Source organism: Theobroma cacao, chromosome 6, assembly GCF_053813885.1.
Source record: "Theobroma cacao isolate CCN51 chromosome 6, ASM5381388v1, whole genome shotgun sequence".
In the NCBI taxonomy this organism is placed as follows: domain Eukaryota; kingdom Viridiplantae; phylum Streptophyta; class Magnoliopsida; order Malvales; family Malvaceae; genus Theobroma; species Theobroma cacao.
This window is the reverse complement of record NC_142644.1, coordinates 8135873-8160140: the sequence shown is the minus strand read 5'-3', so window position 1 is coordinate 8160140 and position 24268 is coordinate 8135873. Positions and strand designations below refer to the sequence as shown.

Sequence of the window (24268 nt, the reverse complement as noted above, 5' to 3'; positions counted from 1 at the left end):
CTTTGGATAAGGGTGAAGATACTTCATTCTCCTCATAAACGAATAAAAGTTATAAATGATTTGACTCACGTTAAGCTTTGTTTAAACTAGACACAATAATGAGTGCTTTAGCTTCCTTTTGTCTCTTTGGTCGGTCTTCTGGCTTTAATGGAGTCAACATAATTTTTACTCCATCTTTGATGAAGAAATAAGTATTCTTGTATCCATTATAGTGAGCTCGACCATAACACCCCTCTTATTTAAAAAAAAAAATGAATGAAGACCAACATGGCTGCTGCCCATGTGGTCAATCAAGAAGTCCACAAAACATTTTTTTTGTGGAGAATGGTAGTAAGGGCCAGCCTAAAGAGACAAGGAAGAAAAGAGAGAGAAGAAGAAAAAGAAAAGTCAAGCTGACCATTGGAAGAAGGGAAAAAGAGAGAAAAGACAAGAAAGAAGGAGAAGAAAAAATGGGGGCCGGTCAAGAGAAAAAGAAAAAGGGGGGGTCGGCCAAAAGTGAAAGAAAGACAGAAAAAAAAAGAGAGAAGAAAGAAGAAAAAGAAGAAGAGAGGAAAAGAGAGGGAGAGCAGCGGCGTGCCATAGGAGAAAGAGGAGAGAGAAGAAAAAAGAAAAAAAAGAAGAAAGGGAGAGGGGGAGCGACATGCCGGAGGAGAAGAAGAAAAGAGAGAAGAAAAGAAAGAAGGAAGAGAGAGGGAGAGCGACGGTGTCGGAGAAGAAAAAGGAGAGAGAAGAAAGAAGAAAAAAGAAAAAAAAGTAGAAGAGAAACATCGGCTGGGAGAAAGATCTACAGTAAGGAAAAAATATAATAAAATATAATATAAATAAATAAAAAAGAAGAGTAGGAAAGAGAAAGAAAGAACAGGAAAGGATGAAAGAATAGCTAGATACATACACAAACCAATAACGAAGTAGTGTCCCGTTATTGTGAGGTGAGTGGGTGCTAAATTTCAAAAACTATATCCCTGTAATTATATTATATATATTACATTTGATGGTTGATGAAATTATGGAAAACATGAGTTGGTAGAAAGCCCTAGGTTGTTTGTGATTGAAATCAAGGATTTTAAATTTATTTTTTTTATATTATATATAAGTATATATGTCAAGCCCGATCTTATAAAATACTTTCCATGTCATTCATATGATTGACAATATGCTTGCATACTTGGAAAGCCCTGAAAGAAAAATCGTTAAAAGACGACAATGTACCAAATGGTACAATTAAGTTAATTTAAGTCTCGAACTAGATCAAACAGAGAATTTAAAATGAAATTAAGAATATTAAAGTCCCAGAATGGTTTAATATGGTGATTTGGAGTTCGAGGATCAATTTGAAGTCAAACTAGAATTTTTACTGTCCAGGGGCAAAATGGTCATTTGCCACCCAAGGACACAATGGGAATTTTTAGAAAAGAATTTTTTTAGCCCCATTTGACTTATTGGAGTATGATTTGAGTATTGGAGTATAATTTGAGGGTTTGGCAGTGAAAAAGTTTAATTCCAGTGATTTCTAGAGTGTAGGGGCAAAATCGTAATTTTGCCACTCGCGGATAAAATTTGAGATTTTGAGAGAATTTAGATCAAATTTGACAAATTGGAGAATGGTATGAGTATAAGGGATGAAAAATATGTCTATGGGCAATTTTTCAATTTTTGGGGCAAAAATGTAATTTTTGACTTTTACGGGGGTAAAAGTGTAAATTTCAAAAATTACTCCACCAAGACTTTGGATAAGTCTGAGAATTTTACCTAAGCTATGGATATTTGGGACAAGTGTATGGTGAAAATTTGGAAACAAATGGATGGCTAGAATTTAAGGAATTAATAAAACATTAAAAAAATGAATAAAATAATATTATATTATTTTAGCCTTTAAAAAGGTAAAAATTCCGGAATTCTCATCTTCTTCAGCTGTCCAAACCAGGGGAGAAAAGGGGAAAAAAAAAAACAAGAATCCTACCTGAAAAATTTGGAGAAAATCAAGAGAAATCAAGAAATCAAGCATTAAAAAGGTAAATTTCATTGATTTTCCTTGTGATTTTCACTATCCATGCATTTTTTTCTCATTTCCATGCAAAATTAGAAAGTGGGTATGGACACCCATGCTGGCCAAACCTCCATGGATGAGTTTTGAGCTTGATTTTTGGTTGATTTTAATTGAATTAAGTGATTTTAGTTAAGTTATATTGAAATATAGCAAAAATAAGCTAGAAATATAATTTTCTCCCATTGAAACCCATTATGCTGAATTTTCTAGGGGAATATTGGCTGCTGATCTTGATGGTTATTTGAGGAATTATGATGAATAATGATGAATTATGAGCCTAGAAAAATAATGGAAATTTTCGGAGCAAAAATATAAATTTTTACCCACTAGGGGTATTTTCGTAATTTGTTATCGGAACTGATAATTTGCACCACACTGAGGGACATTAAGTCAATTTGGGTGCAATTGAGGTGTAGAAACTGAAAAAAATTAATTTGGAGTTTAAACGGACGCGTATATCAATTTATCGGGTAAAAGACCGAAATAGGCTAACACCGCATTTAGGCAAAAATTTAGACATTTTTGCATTCCATATCAAGCATTAGTAGTCTAAATTAGTTTAATTTCAATTTAGTACCAATGTGGTGAATTTCTCGATTTTGTACTATGTCAAGGTGGTGAGTCCTCTGATAAAGGCAAGGGAATTGCACCCGAGGACCAATAGTCTGAGTATTTCGAAAATCCTCACTCTAGACACGGTGAGTAATCTTACCATCATTTTAATTATCTAAAGTATGTTTTTATTCGGTTTTGGTGAATTTTATGAAAATGAGTTCAAATGGTAAATTTTTATGTTTTGTAAACAAAATGAGTTTAAATGAAAATATTTTATAAATTGTCTTGAAACGAAATAACGATTTTGAAAATAGAGTAATTGGAGACCACTGATATGTTGTAAATTTAAAATTGAATTAATGGCTTATGTTATTGTATTGGCATGACTGGCTGGGCTGTGTTTTTATGAATTATATGAATTGCTTTATTTTACCCTTGCAGGCTGGGTAGTAATATATTAGCCCTGTCATGCTGTCAAAATTTTATTGTATGGTGGGTTTGACCTGCTGCAGTGGGCTGGATTCTGTGGACTAGCCTATTAGAGGGGCACGGAATCCTGTTATATTTTTACCTCGGTTGGAGAGGCGAGTAGGGTAACTCCTGAGGTATAACTTTTAGAGTTCACTTCACGCCAAACCACCTCGTGAAGGGGAACTCGGCCAACGTCAAGGAATGGCTATGTTTTCAAAATAAAAACATGACTTTCTAATAGCCTTGGCGGACTCAGTTGGGATAGCCCTCGGCCAAGGTATCCCAAATAACTGAGTATGATAATAATTTTTGGCATGAGCCAAGCTTTTTAAGAAATTCATAAGCCATACTGATTACTTGCTTTAAATAAATTGATTTCATTTGGTTGAAATAAGTTGAAAGATGATAAATTACAGTTTGATGAAATGTTTTAATAGTCTCCTTTTACTCGACTTTAGATATTTTGAGTGATGTTTGTTTACTCACTGGGATTTTATAATCTCACCACCCTCATTTCCACCCATTTCAGGTTCAGAATAGATTGTAGATAATTGATATCGGCAAGGATTACAGTTGAACTTGCCACATCCAAAGACTGTAGGTTCATTTCTTTTGATACTTTTGGTCATTCGTGGGCCCACGTGTCACTGAAATTAAATTCTATACTTTGGTTATTTGTATTACGGTATGTAAGAATTTATTTTGCTTTTACGCTATAAAAATTATTTATGCAGTGTTCTTAAAATATCGTTTTATGTGAAAATTGAATATTTTATTGAATATTTTTATTTTATTATAACAGTCATAATTCCATTTTAAACGAATGTTTTAGACATCCAAAATTATTTTTGATTAAAAAATATGTGTTTTCCACTTACATACTATATTTTTAGATGATTTTTGAGATTTTTGGGATAAATGACAAAAATACCCCTGTGAGACGGAAATTATTATTTCATTTGTTTAAGTTGGAAACAGTTTAAAATCTTTTAAAATGTGGTATTTGGAAACAGCTACCCACAGGGGAAATGAGAAGCTGATATTAAAGCCTTGCGGGGTCTCGGTTGACATTCCGGGTAATGAATGTAAATTGAGACATCGCGGCGGTTGTCACGGGCTCGATGGGAGTTCCGGGTCGTGACAATTAAGTTGGTATCAGAGCTGTTGGTTTGAAAGATTAGAGTTTTGGGTTTAAAGTTATTTTAAAGCTGTTTTAAAAATTTACAGTGTCAGTGTGGCCCCGAGTTAAGTTAGGTTAGGTTGAATAAAATACATGCATAAGCATATAGAGCCTGAGGTTGCCTAAACTCACTTTGTTCCCTCTTATAGATTATTATGTCTCATCGACGCAAACAACCACCTTTCACTAGATCAGTTGGGAGGGGAAGAGGTTGTTTTCAACGTCGTCAGTTAGGTGCAATAGAGGAGGAATCGACTGCATCCACCATTCGGGCAGCACCTGCTGCTGAACAAACCGAGACTCCTCCACATCCTCCACCTCCTCTACCACTTACTAGTATTCCTGCTATGCCTCTTGAGGCAGTTCAGGCATTAGCAGCCTTCTTTACTGCTATTGCTGGCCAGGCTCAGGCTGGTCAAGCTCTTCCTACAGTTCCTCTGGCTGCTCCTTTAGTACCACCATCCCCACCTCCTGTCCCACCACCAGTGCTGGATGTTTCTGATTCTAAGAAGCTTAAAGAGGCTAGGCAACATAGTTGTGTTTCTTTTATGGGTGAGTCGGACGCAACCGTGGCTAAAGAGGTGGTGCGAATGGCTTTAAGAGCCGAGAAGCTTGCGAATGAAAATAAGAGTCTGCGAGCTGAGTTAGCAAAAAGGAGAAATCTAAGTGTATCTTCTAGTCAGCCACCAAACAGGGGCAAAAACTCCTCTGTTTCAGGAAGTTCACGTAGATGCAGAAATTGTGGGAATTATCATGTTGGGCCGTGCAGAGGGCCTGCACGATGTTTTCATTGTGATCAACTGGGTCACATTAGGAGAGATTGTCCACAGTTAGGACGGGCTATGGTAGCTGCTCCATCTCCACCAGCTCATACGGATATACAGAGGAAAGATTCCTCTGGATTGCAACCGAGACAGGGATGATTTTGACATACCACCAAGGGTAGATTAAATAAGTTGAAATTAGTGCTCTAATAAAGTACGTATGATAGAAAGCTAGTTTGTAAGTTGTAGTTTTCATGATCATGAAATATATAAAGATTATCAATATATGGACATACATTTGGAGTTGTAATTTATAAGTTTGAAGTATTTAAGATATGATTAAATGGAATTAGCATTAGTTAGGGTACGTAAATCTTTTAATTAATTTCTATGGAGTATCCATGATAGTAGAATGGAGGAACATCGTGCAGTGATGCTATATGGTGAAATCACTATACAATATGGAAAGGGTATTTTCGAGTGGGATTTATGGACTGATGATAAGTGATGAGCAATTTGAGATACATGTAGCTATGAATAAATTTGGAGATCTTTGCTTAAACAAACTCGTATTAAATGTTATGGTAAAGATATATAAATGCTAGTGGCAAAAAAAAAATACGTTAAATCAATGTTTTGATTTCACACTTGTGATAGAAAGTTAGTCTTGCTAATTGTGGTATAGACTCGAAGGGAAGCCACACGATTGTGAATAATTGAGGTAGTAGCTTTAAAGGTGGAAGAGTTGCTAAGATAAAGTGAATTCAAACCGTTGCAACGCCACAGTACTGACTATCAAACGCTGTCACGTTAAGAACCCCTAATGGCTAGAAAACAGAGCAAATTGAGAGTGGCATGAAGATGAAACACACGAGTTGAAGAATGGTCATTGGTTTTCATGCTAAGCTTTGTTGTTTGGAGTCTTAAGTGCATTGGGAGGTATTAAGATAAAGATGATGAGTGAAATTGCAAAGTTTTTTTTTTATTTTTTTATTATTGCCTTATATATATTGGCATGTAAGAGAAAGAAAAGTTAGAGAATTTTTGAGATGGCTACATAAAAATAAATTAACATGTGGAGTGTTAAGATGAATAATATGATGATTGAAGTCAAATCTTAAGAAATAAAGAAGACAAGAGATTAAGTCTTGTTAAAGACTAAAGAGGAAGCGAGCGAAAGGTTAGATGAATGTATGAGATACTGATAAGAGATGTCAATAGCAAGTGAGGAAAATGTAAATAAAGATTTCAATAATGATATAGCAAATGAGTTTATATAGAATATTGTTATGAGAATATACTGATCTTGTCTTGACCTTGTTGAAAGGAAAGGATTAGTAACAACACAAGTAAACTAGGTGACATGCTAGAAACCCATGGAGATAAATTGAAGCATGAGTAGTTGGGCATGCCTTTATGGAAATGATATACTTGGTGTATAAAAGAGTAAATAAGTGATTAAGTGTTTCAAGAATGTTTACACGCCCTTGAGAAAGAATTATAAGTTATACATGATGGGCATAAGATGCGTGACTTTGAAACTTGCTAAGGAGCCAAATGGCTAAGTTACGGGTTAAATGATCATATGTTATGAGACATAAATTTAAAATAAATATCCCTAAGGAAATACTCAAGAGAAGTTCTGCCATGGATCTTGTGAAAGCAAGCACTAAGTTATGTAGTTATAAAAAGGAAGCTATAAGCTGAGAGTGGTATAAGTATTAACATTAAAAAGTACTTGAGGAGAATTTAGTTTCAAGTCTTGTAATTTCAAGTACAATTTGTAAATTAGTTAAGGAAGAATGATGTTATATTCATATGAAAGAGTGGAATAAAGGATGATAGAAGTTAACCTTGATAATGAAGTCAGATAATGAAACTTTCTTAATATATTATGGGAATTGGAATTCGAAAATGCGTGAGGCATACATGATTCAAATGAATCTGAGTTTTAAGTGACAAATCAATATCGAAATGCAATAAGGATACAATATATAGGAGACATGAAGGATAATCGAGGAATAAGGATGACTTTTAGGAATTGTAGTATTGCATAAGATGCAATGATCAAGTCAAGATAAATTTTTGAGATACCAATGGGATTATAAAACATACACGCATAATAGATTATAATTCAATGGAGATGACATTGTGATGCAATGATATACAGTACAAGGAAACTTAAGCATATAATTGGAAACGATAAGAAGAGAATATAAGTATATAAATGATGAGGAACTATACACAGGCATGATGAGAATTTGTATGAATTATGAAGCTTATTCTATTGAATCTTGATTGTGGATGGGAATGAATTAAGAGAAATTAGTCTGAAGGCATTTGAAAATAGAGACTCGTATACATAATGAGGAATATAGACATTTGAATGTATATGTTTATGTATGTGTGGAGTAGTGATGTACCCAACTAAATGAATAATGGTTTTAGTGGTTCAAGATTTGAACTCAATATATTTGATGAGTTGTATAGATAATGTAACGATTAAGAATCTTATCAGAAGACGATTTATGGTGACCTAAGGAATTTTGGAGAAATAGTTAAGGGAATATAATCTATAGTACGATTAAGCCATATGAGATGGATTAATAGGATTAAGAAGATTGAAATTTCCTAAATGCAAAGTAAACATGAAATAAGTAGAAATAATTAAAGCCATTAATTTTCCTGAACGCTGAGGATATGTACAGGAATGAGTATGGCGTGTTAATGATGTTGTAAACTACACAATAGTGTATGAGGATAGGATGAATGAATGAAAGTCGAGAAGTTTGATATGGAATGAAGTAATAAGATAGTGATTGGTATACCTAAATAAGAATAAAATGCGATCGAAATTGGTATGATTGAGATGGAGTTATGGTTCAAGCTTAATGATAGTAATAGAAGCATGCTTAATGTCTCAATATAAGATATCATAATTGTGAAGGTTATTGTTGATCTGATTTTAAAGGATAATAATAGACATAAGCGAAATACTTGAGTTGAATTGGAGGTAAATGAGGTGAACAAATCGAAATTCCCTATAAAGGGGAAGACATAAGAATTCGAGCATTATATGAGAAAACAATACCCCCACATTTTCTCTGAGTTCAGTACATGAAATTTTGAGGTCAAAATTTTATTTTAAGGGGGATAGTGTTGTCAAGCCCGATCTTATAAAATACTTTCCATGTCATTCATATGATTGACAATATGCTTGCATACTTGGAAAGCCCTGAAAGAAAAATCGTTAAAAGACGACAATGTACCAAATGGTACAATTAAGTTAATTTAAGTCTCGAACTAGATCAAACAGAGAATTTAAAATGAAATTAAGAATATTAAAGTCCCAGAATGGTTTAATATGGTGATTTGGAGTTCGAGGATCAATTTGAAGTCAAACTAGAATTTTTACTGTCCAGGGGCAAAATGGTCATTTGCCACCCAAGGACACAATGGGAATTTTTAGAAAAGAATTTTTTTAGCCCCATTTGACTTATTGGAGTATGATTTGAGTATTGGAGTATAATTTGAGGGTTTGGCAGTGAAAAAGTTTAATTCCAGTGATTTCTAGAGTGTAGGGGCAAAATCGTAATTTTGCCACTCGCGGATAAAATTTGAGATTTTGAGAGAATTTAGATCAAATTTGACAAATTGGAGAATGGTATGAGTATAAGGGATGAAAAATATGTCTATGGGCAATTTTTCAATTTTTGGGGCAAAAATGTAATTTTTGACTTTTACGGGGGTAAAAGTGTAAATTTCAAAAATTACTCCACCAAGACTTTGGATAAGTCTGAGAATTTTACCTAAGCTATGGATATTTGGGACAAGTGTATGGTGAAAATTTGGAAACAAATGGATGGCTAGAATTTAAGGAATTAATAAAACATTAAAAAAATGAATAAAATAATATTATATTATTTTAGCCTTTAAAAAGGTAAAAATTCCGGAATTCTCATCTTCTTCAGCTGTCCAAACCAGGGGAGAAAAGGGGAAAAAAAAAAACAAGAATCCTACCTGAAAAATTTGGAGAAAATCAAGAGAAATCAAGAAATCAAGCATTAAAAAGGTAAATTTCATTGATTTTCCTTGTGATTTTCACTATCCATGCATTTTTTTCTCATTTCCATGCAAAATTAGAAAGTGGGTATGGACACCCATGCTGGCCAAACCTCCATGGATGAGTTTTGAGCTTGATTTTTGGTTGATTTTAATTGAATTAAGTGATTTTAGTTAAGTTATATTGAAATATAGCAAAAATAAGCTAGAAATATAATTTTCTCCCATTGAAACCCATTATGCTGAATTTTCTAGGGGAATATTGGCTGCTGATCTTGATGGTTATTTGAGGAATTATGATGAATAATGATGAATTATGAGCCTAGAAAAATAATGGAAATTTTCGGAGCAAAAATATAAATTTTTACCCACTAGGGGTATTTTCGTAATTTGTTATCGGAACTGATAATTTGCACCACACTGAGGGACATTAAGTCAATTTGGGTGCAATTGAGGTGTAGAAACTGAAAAAAATTAATTTGGAGTTTAAACGGACGCGTATATCAATTTATCGGGTAAAAGACCGAAATAGGCTAACACCGCATTTAGGCAAAAATTTAGACATTTTTGCATTCCATATCAAGCATTAGTAGTCTAAATTAGTTTAATTTCAATTTAGTACCAATGTGGTGAATTTCTCGATTTTGTACTATGTCAAGGTGGTGAGTCCTCTGATAAAGGCAAGGGAATTGCACCCGAGGACCAATAGTCTGAGTATTTCGAAAATCCTCACTCTAGACACGGTGAGTAATCTTACCATCATTTTAATTATCTAAAGTATGTTTTTATTCGGTTTTGGTGAATTTTATGAAAATGAGTTCAAATGGTAAATTTTTATGTTTTGTAAACAAAATGAGTTTAAATGAAAATATTTTATAAATTGTCTTGAAACGAAATAACGATTTTGAAAATAGAGTAATTGGAGACCACTGATATGTTGTAAATTTAAAATTGAATTAATGGCTTATGTTATTGTATTGGCATGACTGGCTGGGCTGTGTTTTTATGAATTATATGAATTGCTTTATTTTACCCTTGCAGGCTGGGTAGTAATATATTAGCCCTGTCATGCTGTCAAAATTTTATTGTATGGTGGGTTTGACCTGCTGCAGTGGGCTGGATTCTGTGGACTAGCCTATTAGAGGGGCACGGAATCCTGTTATATTTTTACCTCGGTTGGAGAGGCGAGTAGGGTAACTCCTGAGGTATAACTTTTAGAGTTCACTTCACGCCAAACCACCTCGTGAAGGGGAACTCGGCCAACGTCAAGGAATGGCTATGTTTTCAAAATAAAAACATGACTTTCTAATAGCCTTGGCGGACTCAGTTGGGATAGCCCTCGGCCAAGGTATCCCAAATAACTGAGTATGATAATAATTTTTGGCATGAGCCAAGCTTTTTAAGAAATTCATAAGCCATACTGATTACTTGCTTTAAATAAATTGATTTCATTTGGTTGAAATAAGTTGAAAGATGATAAATTACAGTTTGATGAAATGTTTTAATAGTCTCCTTTTACTCGACTTTAGATATTTTGAGTGATGTTTGTTTACTCACTGGGATTTTATAATCTCACCACCCTCATTTCCACCCATTTCAGGTTCAGAATAGATTGTAGATAATTGATATCGGCAAGGATTACAGTTGAACTTGCCACATCCAAAGACTGTAGGTTCATTTCTTTTGATACTTTTGGTCATTCGTGGGCCCACGTGTCACTGAAATTAAATTCTATACTTTGGTTATTTGTATTACGGTATGTAAGAATTTATTTTGCTTTTACGCTATAAAAATTATTTATGCAGTGTTCTTAAAATATCGTTTTATGTGAAAATTGAATATTTTATTGAATATTTTTATTTTATTATAACAGTCATAATTCCATTTTAAACGAATGTTTTAGACATCCAAAATTATTTTTGATTAAAAAATATGTGTTTTCCACTTACATACTATATTTTTAGATGATTTTTGAGATTTTTGGGATAAATGACAAAAATACCCCTGTGAGACGGAAATTATTATTTCATTTGTTTAAGTTGGAAACAGTTTAAAATCTTTTAAAATGTGGTATTTGGAAACAGCTACCCACAGGGGAAATGAGAAGCTGATATTAAAGCCTTGCGGGGTCTCGGTTGACATTCCGGGTAATGAATGTAAATTGAGACATCGCGGCGGTTGTCACGGGCTCGATGGGAGTTCCGGGTCGTGACAATATATCTACGAGGTTTTAATTACGGGGAAACAAACCTTTCAATGGCTTTTGCTTCAAAATCATACCTTGCAAGCTTGTGTGATGTTTGGGCCAATAGTCATTATTTGATTCATGGGATTTGATAAAAAAAAAATTATTATTGATTTCACTTAGCATGCTGATTTGATGGATATGTCATGCTTTGAAATAAATTATGCATAACATTCAATTTATGATTATATTGCTTTTGATCTGTCATGTTTTGCAAATGCATTAAATTTCAATAATTTTCATTTTAACGTGATTGAAATACTCTGGGTAGGGCCTGTTACCACACCAGGATAAGTGTGGTATTTGTGCATAAAGTAGTGATTATTGATTATCGATATTTGAAAAAAAAAAGAGGACCTGAAGCCCCGATCTATATTGGGTGGCGTAGGCAGTTCCCACGAGTAAGTAAAGGAAGACCTGAAACTCCTATTTATATTGGGTGGCGTGGGCAGTTCCCATGAGTAGGTAAATGAGGCCTTGAAGCCCCGATTTATATATAGTGGAGTGGGCAGTTCTCACGAGTAGGTGATGATGTTTGAGAGAGTAAGCTTAAGTGCTATGCTAAACCTACCCGAGGATGATGCTCACTTGTGGATTTTTATTATACAATGCATGGCATTAACACTTGAAATTTCTTATGAATGACAAGTGAAATTTACATATTCATTGGTGATCGGTTATTTCGTATTTTTTTTATGTTTGAGACTTTTCATTTTACACTTGCTATTGGATTTACTGTTGACTGGATATCAAAGTTGAAAGATTTTTTAGTACATTAAATACAACCATTTTCATATTTGTTTATTGGTGATTTATTTCTTTTAAGACTTGCAAGGTATAAAAAAAACAAAATCTCTCAGTTTAATGGGATGTGTTTTCTACGCTTACTCATGGATTTATAAACATTCTATCTTTAGGTTTGTTTCCCTTCCTCGCTTGCTCACGGGGTCGATGATCACTGAGTCTGTGAGATTCACACCCCTCTTATTTCCCTTTTTTACAAATTGGGATCAACCTAACATGTAATCATCGGTGCATACGATCCACTGAAGTTTAAGTAAAGGCATCTCCTAACCTGCTCTAAGTCGTTCCACTGCCTAGGGTTGTGTCATAAAAAATTTGCTAGATGTTGAAAAATGTTGTTAACTTATGACATGAATTGTTAAAGGCCTTGTAATTGATATTTAATTGTTATTATTTCGAATGGAGTAAACAGTAGTACAATTATTATTATTCATTTACGTACGTGAATATATATATATATATATATATATATATATTTAATGAATCTAACAGGAATCTTAAATGAGGCTTGATCGAGACTTGGGGGAATTTATCGGAAGTCTCAGACCCCGGTAGCGACCTAGGAGGGGTCGTTACAATGTTGGTATCAGAACAAAGGGTTGTAACTCGATCCCTAGGAACTTTCACATGTGAACAGTGGGCGAAGCATGACTCTCCGCCCAGGGGCTATAGAGGAAAGAGCTACCTAGAGAGGTGGAGCCGCCTCTAGTGACAATGTTGGTATCAAAGCCCTAGGTTTAGAAAAGTCTTAAGATATCTCGTGTTGTCAGGGGCAGTGTAGAGTCTTATCCACGGTTCATGACTGCAGCATGGGTTATGGATAGGAGGCTACATGAACTCCCTAATCTTAGTAAGCCACCTTTATTAATAATTTTTGATAGTTATTTGAAAGGTGTTTGTTGTTGTCTAGGTACCGAGATGTCGCTTAGGACGCGAACTGCCTTGAGGGAAACTAGAGGGTTTAATGCCCCAAATGACACTACGAAAGAACCACATGCATCTTTCTCTAGGAGCAGTAGGAGAGCTAGACCTAAAAGTAGAATCGTCGAGCCTCAAAGCAGCCAAAGTTTCAGTGAGAGGAGAGCCAGTACTAGTTTTGGGGATACAGAAGGTGATCATCTTGAGGTACCTACTGCCACCTTGGAGGAGATAGCAGTTGGATTACGAGGGTTAATCGAGGAGTTTGCAAAGTTTAGGAGATAGGGAGTGTATCAACCAAATAAAATAATGGGTTCTAGTTTTGAAGATTCGGATTATTAACCTTATGAGGAAATAGATCGAGGAAATGTCATGGTGACTCTAGGTGATTTTATGAAATTAAAACCCCATTCTTTTTCGGGTACTAAATCAATAGGGGACCCACAAGTATTTTTAGATTAGATGGACAAAATTTGTACTGCATTGGGTTATTTTAGTTATCGAGCAGTTGAGTTGATAGGCTTTAGATTGACGGAGGTAGTGCAGATATGGTTCGCTACGCTCAAGCACTGTAGACCTCTTGGTTCCACTCCACTTACTTGGGAAGAATTCACACAAGCTTTCATGGACAGATTTTTACCTAAAAGCGTAAGAAACGCTAAGGCGTAGGAGTTTGAAACTTTAATGTAGGCACTTGGGATGACAATGTCAGATTATGACATCCAGTTTACTCAGTTGTCAAGATATGCCTCGTATCTGGTTCAGACTGAAAAGGAGAGGATCAAGAGATTCATGAAGGGGTTACACGAGCCAATATACAGAATTCTAGTCTCTCAGAGATTTACATCCTATCCCGAAGTAGTTGATGCCGCTAGAAAAATTGAGGCGAGACGTAAAGAAGTTGGGGTGGAAAGAGAGAGGAGTAAAAAAAATCGAGGTGAGGGATCTTCCATATACAAAGACTTTAGTAGGGGTAAAGATGTTAATATAGTTGGACAACAAGGTCGAAGGGATGGTAACTTACTCAGAGGGTTAGCATTCTCTAGTCCACCGAATCAAAGAAGAAAATATCAGTTTCGTAGTCCCCCCACGTAGCAGTGATTTTAGCGGGATTAATTTCAGACGGGCTATGAGTAGTGGAATGACTAATTCAAATCCTAGACAGAGTGGTCAGTGGGGTCCTATCTGCACCTTTTGTGGTAAGATTCATATAGGGCCATGTAACCAGATGACAACATTCTGTTATGAGTGTAGGGGAATTGGTCATGTGAAAAAGGATTGTCCTACTTCTAGACATAACCAGGAGATGGCTAGTGGCTCGATACGACCCGATTTTGCTACTACACCAACTAGAAATGTTGTGAGGGATAAAGGAAAAAGGGTAGCTTCGTCGTCACAAGGTAGATCAGCAGGGTCAACTCAACAAGGTGCTTTTGAAGGGGGACAAGCTAGAGTGTTCACTTTGACACCACAAGATGATCATGCCTCGAATGTAGTGGTAACAAGTAATCTTTTCATTTGTGGTTATGAAGCATCAGTTTTATTTGACCTGAGATCCACCCATTCTTTTGTGTCTTCAATTTTCATGCCTAAATTAGGCAAGCACTATGAATATATGGATGAACTGTTAGTAGTAACCACCCCGTTGGAAGAATCGTATGTAGCGGAGTATCTGTTTCCTTCTTGTGTGGTCCAGATTAAAGATAGGGACACTTGGGTGGACTTTTTGTTAATGACAACACTAGGATTCGACGTGATACTGGGAATGGATTGGCTGGCGTCTTGCTACGCTAACGTAGATTGTTATCACAAGCTGATGAAGTTTAAATTCCTTGAAGAGCCGTCATTTATTATTTATGGTCACAGCATCCATTTGGTTGATAGTGTGATGGCTACAAATACTAGAGAAGTACAGAGTGAAGAAGGAAATTTAACAGCTACACCCATAGTAAATGAATTTGTAGATGTGTTTCCAGAAGAACTGCCCGAATTACCTCCTAAAAGGGAAATCGAATTTCGTATTGATTTGATTTCAGAAACGCAACCAATATCGATGCCTTTGTATCAAATGGCGCCGATAAAGTTAAAGGAGTTAAGGGAACAATTGCAAGATTTAATTAACAAGGGCTTTATTCACCTGAGTGTGTCACCTTGGGGAGCGCCAGTGCTGTTTGTAAAAAAGAAAGATGGTAGTCTCAAGCTATGTATAGATTACAAGCAGCTTAATAGAGTTACAATAAAAAATAAATATCCACTTCCGAGAATTGATGATTTGTTTGATTAACTGCAAGGGGCTCAATGCTTTTCGAAGATTGATTTAAGGTCTGGATATCATCAATCAAGGATCAGGGAAGAAGATATACCAAAAACCGCATTTCGTACGAGGTATGGACATTATGAATTTTTGGTGATGTCTTTTGGATTGACGAATGCCCCTGCTGTTTTCATGGACTTGATGAATAGGGTGTTCCAAGCATACCTGGATAGATTTGTGGTCATCTTTATTGATGACATTCTAATATACTCGAGAAGTTGGGAAGAGCACGCACAACATTTAAGGATCGTGCTACAGGCTCTACGGGAGCATAGATTGTACGCGAAATTTTCTAAGTGTGCGTTTTGGTTCAGTAGTGTCAGTTTTCTGGGACATATTGTATCTAAGGATGGAGTACAAGTAGATCCTAGTAAAGTTGAGGCAATTGAGAATTGAGCTAGACCCATGACATTTACAGAAATTAGGAGTTTTCTAGGATTGGCTGGGTATTATCAATGATTTGTGAAAGATTTCTCTAAGATAGCCTCTCCGTTAACGAGGTTAACTTAAAAGGAAGTAAAATTTGAATGGTCAAAGGCTTGTGAACACAGTTTCCAAACATTAAAAGCTTGTTTGACTTTCGCACCCGTATTAAGTCTGTCATGTGGGTTCGGGGGCTACATTGTTTATTGTGATGCTTCGAGGGTTGGATTAGGGTGTGTATTGATGCAACATGGTAGAGTTATCGCTTATGCCTTAAGACAACTTAAGAGGCATGAACAGAATTATCCTACACACGATCTAGAGATGGTAGCGATCGTGTTTGCCTTAAAAATATGGAGGCATTATTTGTATGGAGAAACATGTGAAATATATACGAATCACAAAAGTTTGTAATATATATTTCAACAGCGAGATCTAAATTTAAGGCAACGTAGATGGATGGAATTATTGAAAGACTATGATTGTACGATACTCTATCATCTCGACAAGGCGAATGTTGTAGCTGATGCATTGAGTCGAAAGTCAATGGGCAGTATGGCACACATTGCAGTGGAGAGAAGATCGATAGTGAAAGAATTACAAGATTTGGGTAATATGGGAGTTAAATTTGAGGTCAGTGGGTCAAATGCACTATTGGCACATTTTAAGGTCCGACCAATACTAATAGATTGAATTCGGTATACCCAAGCTATAGATACATTTATAATGACGATTTTAGAGAGTGTGGGTGAACAAGTTTCTGAGTTTGATTTTGGGTCTGATGGATTGTTTAGACACAGATCTCAAATCTATGTGCCAAACTTGGATGGATTAAAGGAAGAAATTCTAGAGAAAGCACACGTTGCTGCTTATGCAGTACATCCGAGAGCCACCAAGATGTATCATGATTTAAGATCCGTATATTGGTGGCAAGGATTGAAGAAGGATGTAGGGGAATATGTTTCGAGATGTTTAGTGTGCCAACAAGTGAAGGTAGAGCATCAAAGACCTTTAGGATTATTACAACCGTTACCGGTACTCGAATGGAAATGGGAACATATAGCCATGGACTTCGTAACAGGCTTACCCCAAGTCAAAGGAGGATATGATTCCATATGGGTAATTGTAGATCGGTTGACTAAGTCAGCACATTTTCTCCTAGTCAAGACAAAGTTTGGGGCGGCACAATATGCTTGAATTTACATTAATGAAATTGTTAGACTCCATGGTGTACCGGTGACCATTGTGTCCTATCGGGGACCACAATTTACTAGTCAATTTTGGAAGAGGTTACAAGATGAATTAGGGACCCGATTGAACTTTAGTACAGCATATCACCCTCAGACAAATGGTCAGTTTGAGCGCACGATCCAAATATTGGAAGATATGTTAAGAGTGATCGTGTTGGATTTTGGAGTTTCTTGGAACTTATACTTGCCTTTGGCAAAGTTTACATACAATAATAGTTACCAGGCGAGTATCAAGATGGCACCGTTTGAGGCACTGTATGGGTGGAAGTGTAGGTCACCCATTGGGTGGTTGGAAGTTGGAGAAAGGAAATTATTGGGGACGGAGATGGTACAAGTAGTAGTGGAAGGAGTACAAATAATTTAGGAACAAATGTTGGCTACTTAAAGTAGACAAAAATAGTATGCCGACAACAGACGCAGGCCCCTGGAGTTCGAAGTAGGTGATTATGTGTTTCTAAAAATGTCGCCATGTAAAGGAATACGAAGATGATATTGTTGGAAGATGGGTTAAAGTACCAAGAATAGCCTGTAGCTATATTGGACTGTCAAGTAAAAAGGCTTCGCTCTTAGGACATCGCCTTAGTGAAAGTATTATGGCGAAACCACTCAGTAGAGGAGGTGGCTTGGGAACTAGAAGAGGAAATGCGAGTAGAATATTCATATTTATTTAAAGGTTAAATGCACTGTTAAGTGTCTCTATGTTGATGTAATTCAAGGACGAATTTGTTTTAAGTGGGAGAGACTGTAACATCCCTTTTATTTAAAAAAAAAATGAATGAAGACCAACATGGCAACTGCCCATGTGGTCAATCAAGAAGTCCACAAAATATTTTTTTTTTGGAAAATGGTAGTAGGGGTTGACCTAAAGAGACAAGGAAGAAATGAGAGAGAAGAAGAAAAAGAAAAGTCAAGCTGACCATTGGAAGAAGGGAAAAAGACAAAAAAGACAAAAAAGAAGGAGAAGAAAAAGAAGGGGTCGATCAAGAGAAAAAGAAAAAGAAAAAGGGGGGCCAACCAAAAGTTAAGGAAAGACAAAAAAAAAAAAAGAGAGAAGAAAGAAGAAAAAGAAGAAGAAAGGAAAAGAGAGGGAGAGCATCGACGTGCCAAAGGAGAAAGAATAGAGAGAAGAAAGAAGAAAAAAAAAAGAAAGGGAGAGGGGGAGCGACGGTGCTAGGGGAAAAAGTAGAAAGAGAAAAAAAAGAAAGAAAAAAAAAGTAGAAGAGAAACGCTGGCTGGAAGGAAGACCGACAACAAGGAAAAAAATAATAAAATATAATATAAATAAATAAATAAATAAAAAAGAGGAGCAGGAAAGAGAAAGAAAGAAACGGGAAAGGATGAAAGAATAGCTAGATACAGACACAAACCAATAGCGAAGTAGAGTCCCACTATTGTGAGGTGAGTGGGTGCTAAATTTTAAAAACTATATCCTTGTAATTGTATTATATATATTACATTTGATGATTGATGAAATTGTGGAAAACATGAGTTGGTAGAAAGCCCTAGGTTGTTTGTGATTGCAATCAAGGATTTTAAATTTGTTTTTTTTTATATTATATATAAGTATATATCTACAAGGTTTTAATTACGGGGAAACAAACCTTTCAATGGCTTTTGCTTCAAAATCATACCTTGCAAGCTTGTGTGATGTTTGGGCCAATAGTCATTATTTGATTCATAAGATTTGATAAAAAAAAATTATTATTGATTTCACTTAGCATGCTGATTTGATGGATATGGCATACTTTGAAATAAATTATGCATAACATTCAATTTATGATTATATTGCTTTTGATCTGTCATGTTTTGCAAATGCATTAAATTTCAATGATTTTCATTTTAACGTATTTAAGATACTCTGGGTAGGGTTTGTTACCACACCAGGTTAAGTGTGGTCTTTGTGCATAAAGTAGTGATTGTTGATTATCGATATTTGAAAAAAAAAAAAAGGACCTGAAGCCCCGATCTATATTGAGTGGCGTGGGCAGTTCCCACGAGTAGGTAAAGGGGGACCTGAAGCTCTGATTTATATTGGGTGGCGTGGGTAGTTCCCACGAGTAGGTAAAGGGGGACCTGAAGCTCGATTTATATATGATGGCGTGGGCAGTTCTCACGAGTAGGTGATGATGTTTGAGAGAGTAAGCTTAAGTGCTATGCTAAACCTACCCGAGGATGATGCTCACTTGTGGATTTTTATTATACAATGCATGGCATTAACACTTGAAATTTCTATTGAATGGCAAGTAAAATTTACATATTCATTGGTGATCGGTTATTTCGCATTTTTTTTATGTTTGAGACTTTTCATTTTACATTTGCCGTTGGATTTACTATTGACTGGATATCGAAGTTGAAAGATTTTTTAGTACATTAAATACAACCGTTTTCATATTTGTTTATTGGTGATTTATTTCTTTTAAGACTTGCAAGGTATAAAAAAAAACAAAATCTCTCAGTTTAATGGAGTGTGTTTTCTACGCTTACTCTTGGATTTATAAACATTCTATCGTTATGTTTGTTTCCCCTCATTGCCTGCTCACGCGGTCGATGATCACTAAGTCTATGAGACTCACACCTCTTTTATTTCTCCTTTTTGCAGATAGGGATCAACCTAGTGTGTAATCATCGGTGCATACGGTCCACCGCAGATTAGGTAAAGGCATCTCCTAACCCGCTCTAAGTCATTCCGCTGCCTAGGATTGTGTCATAAAGAATTTGCAAGATGTTGAAAAATGTTGTTAACTTATGATATGAATTGTTAAAGGTCTTGTAATTGATATTTAATTGTTATTATTTTGAATGGAGTAAACAGTAGTGCAATTATTATTATTCATTTACGTACGTGAATATATATATTTAATAAATAAAATAAGAATCTTAAATGAGGCTTGTTCTGGACTTAGGGGAATTTCTTGGAAGTCTAGGATGCCGGTGACGACTTAGGAGGGGTCGTTACATCGACGATCATATTGCCATGGGCATCCCAACAATAAGTGGCATATGTCCATTGGGATAACATCACACCATATTTCATCTTGATACTTATTTCCAATAGAGAATTGAACACAACAATGCTTCATTACCTTAACTTCGTTTCTTTTTCTCAACCATTGTAGGTTGTAAGGATGAGAATGTACTTCAGTTGGAAGTTTCAATTTTTCCACCATGTAGTTGGCAACAACATTCTCATAGCTTCCACTATCAATAATGACATTGCAAACCTTGCCTTGGGATGTGCACCTTATATAGAATATGTTGTGACGAAGCCAACTTTCATCTTCAGTCATCATAGCAGTGTTGAGATTATGACGAACAACAAGAGCTTCTCTATGGTTGGTAGAAACTTCTTTTATCTCTTCATTGTTGAATATTTCTAGCTCATCATCTACTCTTCCATGCTAGGTTCTTCCATAACTTCTTCTTCAATTAAGGAGATAATTCTTCGATTTGGACAATCAGAAGCAATATACCCAAATCCTTGGCATTTAAAGCACAAATTTCTTGAGCATGTCATTAGTGCACTTGGCTTGATTTATAAATGTATCATCTTCTCTTTGCTTTATTTTACAATCCCAAGAAGTAATTTAGCTCACTTATCATGCTCATTTCAAATTCTCCCTACATTACTTTTGCAAATTCTTGACAAAATGATTCATTAGTAGCACCAAAAATTATATCATCAACATATACTTATACTACTAAAATGTCTTTGCCCTTTCTTTTAATGAAAAGTTTCTTATCCACCTTACTTTTATCAAAGTCCTTGTCTTTTAGAAATTTGAAAGTGTCTCATACCAAGCCCTAGGTGCTTGTTTTAGACTGTACAAAGCCTTTTTGAATTTAAACACATAGTTGGGAAAGGTTGGACTTTCAAATCTGAGTGGTTGCTCTACATATACCTCTTCATTAATTTTTCACACTTCTGACATCCATTTGGAACAATTTGAAGTTCATGTAACATGCAAATGCTAATAGCATCCTGATGGCTTTTAACCTTGCTATGGGTGCATGTGTTTCATCATAGTCTATACCTTTCTCTTAATTACATCCCTTAGCTACTAATCTAGTTTCATGTCTAGTTATATTTTCATGGTCATTCATCTTATTTCTAAACACCCATTTAGTTCCTACAATGGGATAATCATGTGGCCTAGGTACTAATTCTCGTACCTCACTTCTCTCAAATTGATTTAGTTCCTCTTGCATTGCTAAAATCCAATGTTCATAATATAAAGCGTCATTAATATTCTTAGGCTCAATTTGAGAAATAAAGGCAACATACCCATAAACATGTTTGGCTCTTACTCTTGTCTTTACCCCTTGAGTGGGATGACCAATGATCTTGCTTTTATCAACTTCTTTTCTCACCATGGGGTAGTTAGGCCTTTTTTCTTTAATGATTTGTTCAATATGTTGTTCTTTTTCTTATGGTACCTCTTTATTTTCTTTGCAACCTTCTTCATTGAGAATAAGCTCTTCAATTTGCTCTTGAAGAATACCAACATCATCATCATCTTCTTTTTTAGAAAGAGGGTTAGAATCATCGAATAACACATGTATTAACACTTTAACCACTAGTGTTCTTTTGCTAAATACTCTAAAAGCTTTAGAGAATATCCCAGAAAAATTCCTTCATCACTTTTAACATCGAATTTCCCTAAATTATCTTTTCCATTGTTTAATACATAACATTTGCAACTAAATGGATGAAACTATGCAATATTAGGTTTCTTGCCTTTATAAAGCTCATAAGGTGCCTTCTTTAGCATTAATATAACCATCACCTTATTTATAATGTAGCATGAAGTATTAATGGCTTCGACCTAAAGATATCTAGGTAAATGATTCTCACACAACGTAGTCCTAACCATTTCTTCTAAAGTTCTATTCTTCCTTTTTACTACACTATTTTGTTGTGTAGTTCTAGGGGCTAAAAAGTTATGACCATAACCATTTTCATCACATAATTGTTTAAAACCTAAGTTTTCAAATTCTTTACCAAGGTCACTTCTAACATTTGAAATAGCATACCTTTTTTCATTCTCAACTCTCTTGCACAATGATGTAAACATAGTGTAGTCATCAATAATTACCAAACCATAATTCTTTCCTCCTCAGCTTGCAATCCTAGTTAGGCCAAACAAATCTATGTGGAGAAGTTGCAATGCCCTAATTTGTCACATGTCGTTTTGTGGTGGGATATAACCGATGCATGAACCTAGACAAGTATAACCCACTAGGCCTTAGTAAACCTTTTTACATTCATTCATCATAACTCGACCTATTAACCATAATCATCATACATAAAGCATAGAATATCAGACTTATGCATGCATCCATAAGCAGTTATACATAGTTATGAAACTTCTCAACATAAGCTATGCAAGTGCATTCATTCATAACAAACTCAAAGTTAACAACTCAGACATCATGCAATAGTCATTTCTCAACACCTTCAAGTGTCTATATAGGCTCTTGAGCCACATTTGTATATTCATCCATAACATTCATAAGTATATGCTAAGCATTGGCTACATCATTATAAACATGTTCAATATCCATAAACATAAACGTAAACATAAAACAGACTTGTCAGCGGAACATGACTCGACTCCCTAGGCATCAAGTGGGCTATTAGACACCTACCAAAGGAAGATGAGTGGACCATACCTCCGTGACTTGGGAGTTGAATGCTAACACTTATTTGTAAACAAAAATATTTAGGGAAAATAATGTGTGAGTCGTAAAGACTCTGTGAGTAAATACGAGAAAGGGACAAGCTAAGGGAGAGAGTTTTTGCACAAATTACATCCTTGATGTAAACATGAATTTGAGATAAGCATGCTTCATTTAAATTTCTCATAAAATAGAGTTGTCATAAACGAGTCTCATTTTCATAGTGAAATCGACATTTCATAAACATATAGTTCAATAAATAAGCAAAACATTTACAAAAAACCCTGTAGAAAAAACAAGGAAGTTGTATGTTACCCGTGATATCAGATCCTTCCTAAGGGAAACGATACTTAACATATAATCCAAGCTAAGAATGGCTTTCCAATCTTTTAATAAATAATATGAGCTACTCATGTACTCAAGATTCACCAAGATAAACCAATCATAACATTTAGTGATTAATGTCCAACCCATATAACTCAAGTAATCATTTTTTTCAATTCATATAACTCAGTGATTAATAATCAATCCATGAGACTCAAGTGGCCATTCTTTCTTTATAGTCCTTAAACTTAACCAATACATTGGGATTTATTCAATCTATTAACCCATCATAGCTATCGTATAGCTTATAATTTAATTTACAACTCAATCAAACATCACAAACACAAGGAAGATTCACAAGAGGCATCACAAAAACAAAGGTAATATGCAATAATCATGAATGCAATATGCCTACTGGGTCTTGGCCCATGTTTAGGCGTCCCATGTTTGGGCTTGTGAGTGGCACATTGGCCTCACTTACGTGGAATGTCATAAACATATAGTAGAATTTTGCCTCACCATGTGTGGGGATTGCTTTACTCATATATCTGTGCATTGGCACCACGTGTGGAATCTAACCTCGCATCGTGTTGAATGTTATCATCATCATACTAGGTGTAATTCACCACGTGCGGAATGTTACCTCACACCATGTGGAACGCTATCATCATCATGCTAAATGTAATTCACCACTTATGGAATGTTACCTCACACCATGTGAAAGCTCTAGGAAACAATCACATACAAATTGTTATCTCATATCTCAATCTATCATCAATACATAATCAAAGTAGACTCATGCAACATGATTAAATCTCTTATAGGGTATGTGGAAACTATATAACATATTATGCCAAAGAACCATGACTCACATATTCTAATTTTCCTCATATAAGCATATTATAAGCTTAAGGGTAGGAATGTCTACCTCCACCTAAACATTCATTTCTCATACTTCCATAGCAACAATGTGAATTCTAGTTTTCCATGAATCATATTCTTCCATAAATACTCAATCATCATGCTTATCATCAAGTATAAACGTGGGAACTTATATCCACTTGTCATCCATATGACCATATACATTTCTCATTTCCTATTCATAACGAAATCGAAGTTTTTAAAGTAAGACATTTGAAAGAGCTTATCCCCTCTAATTGAAAACTAATACATAGTAGTGATTTTTACATATATAAATAAATTCTAAAACTTCTTTGAAAACATTTGATAAAATC

The 24268-nt window shown here is 35.3% G+C and overlaps 2 long non-coding RNA genes across 2 annotated transcripts; both read left to right on the top strand.

Moving 5' to 3' along the window:
* Positions 1 to 1881: 1881 nt before the first annotated feature.
* LOC148762052 (uncharacterized) lies at positions 1882 to 3674 on the top strand. The gene is made up of 3 exons (XR_016026982.1): positions 1882 to 2012; positions 2662 to 2745; positions 3603 to 3674. It is a non-coding gene; the product is annotated as an uncharacterized LOC148762052 (long non-coding RNA).
* A 5284-nt stretch (positions 3675 to 8958) lies between these two features.
* On the top strand, positions 8959 to 10751 carry LOC148762051 (uncharacterized). Its single transcript, XR_016026983.1, has 3 exons — positions 8959 to 9089; positions 9739 to 9822; positions 10680 to 10751. It is a non-coding gene; the product is annotated as an uncharacterized LOC148762051 (long non-coding RNA).
* Positions 10752 to 24268: the final 13517 nt, after the last annotated feature.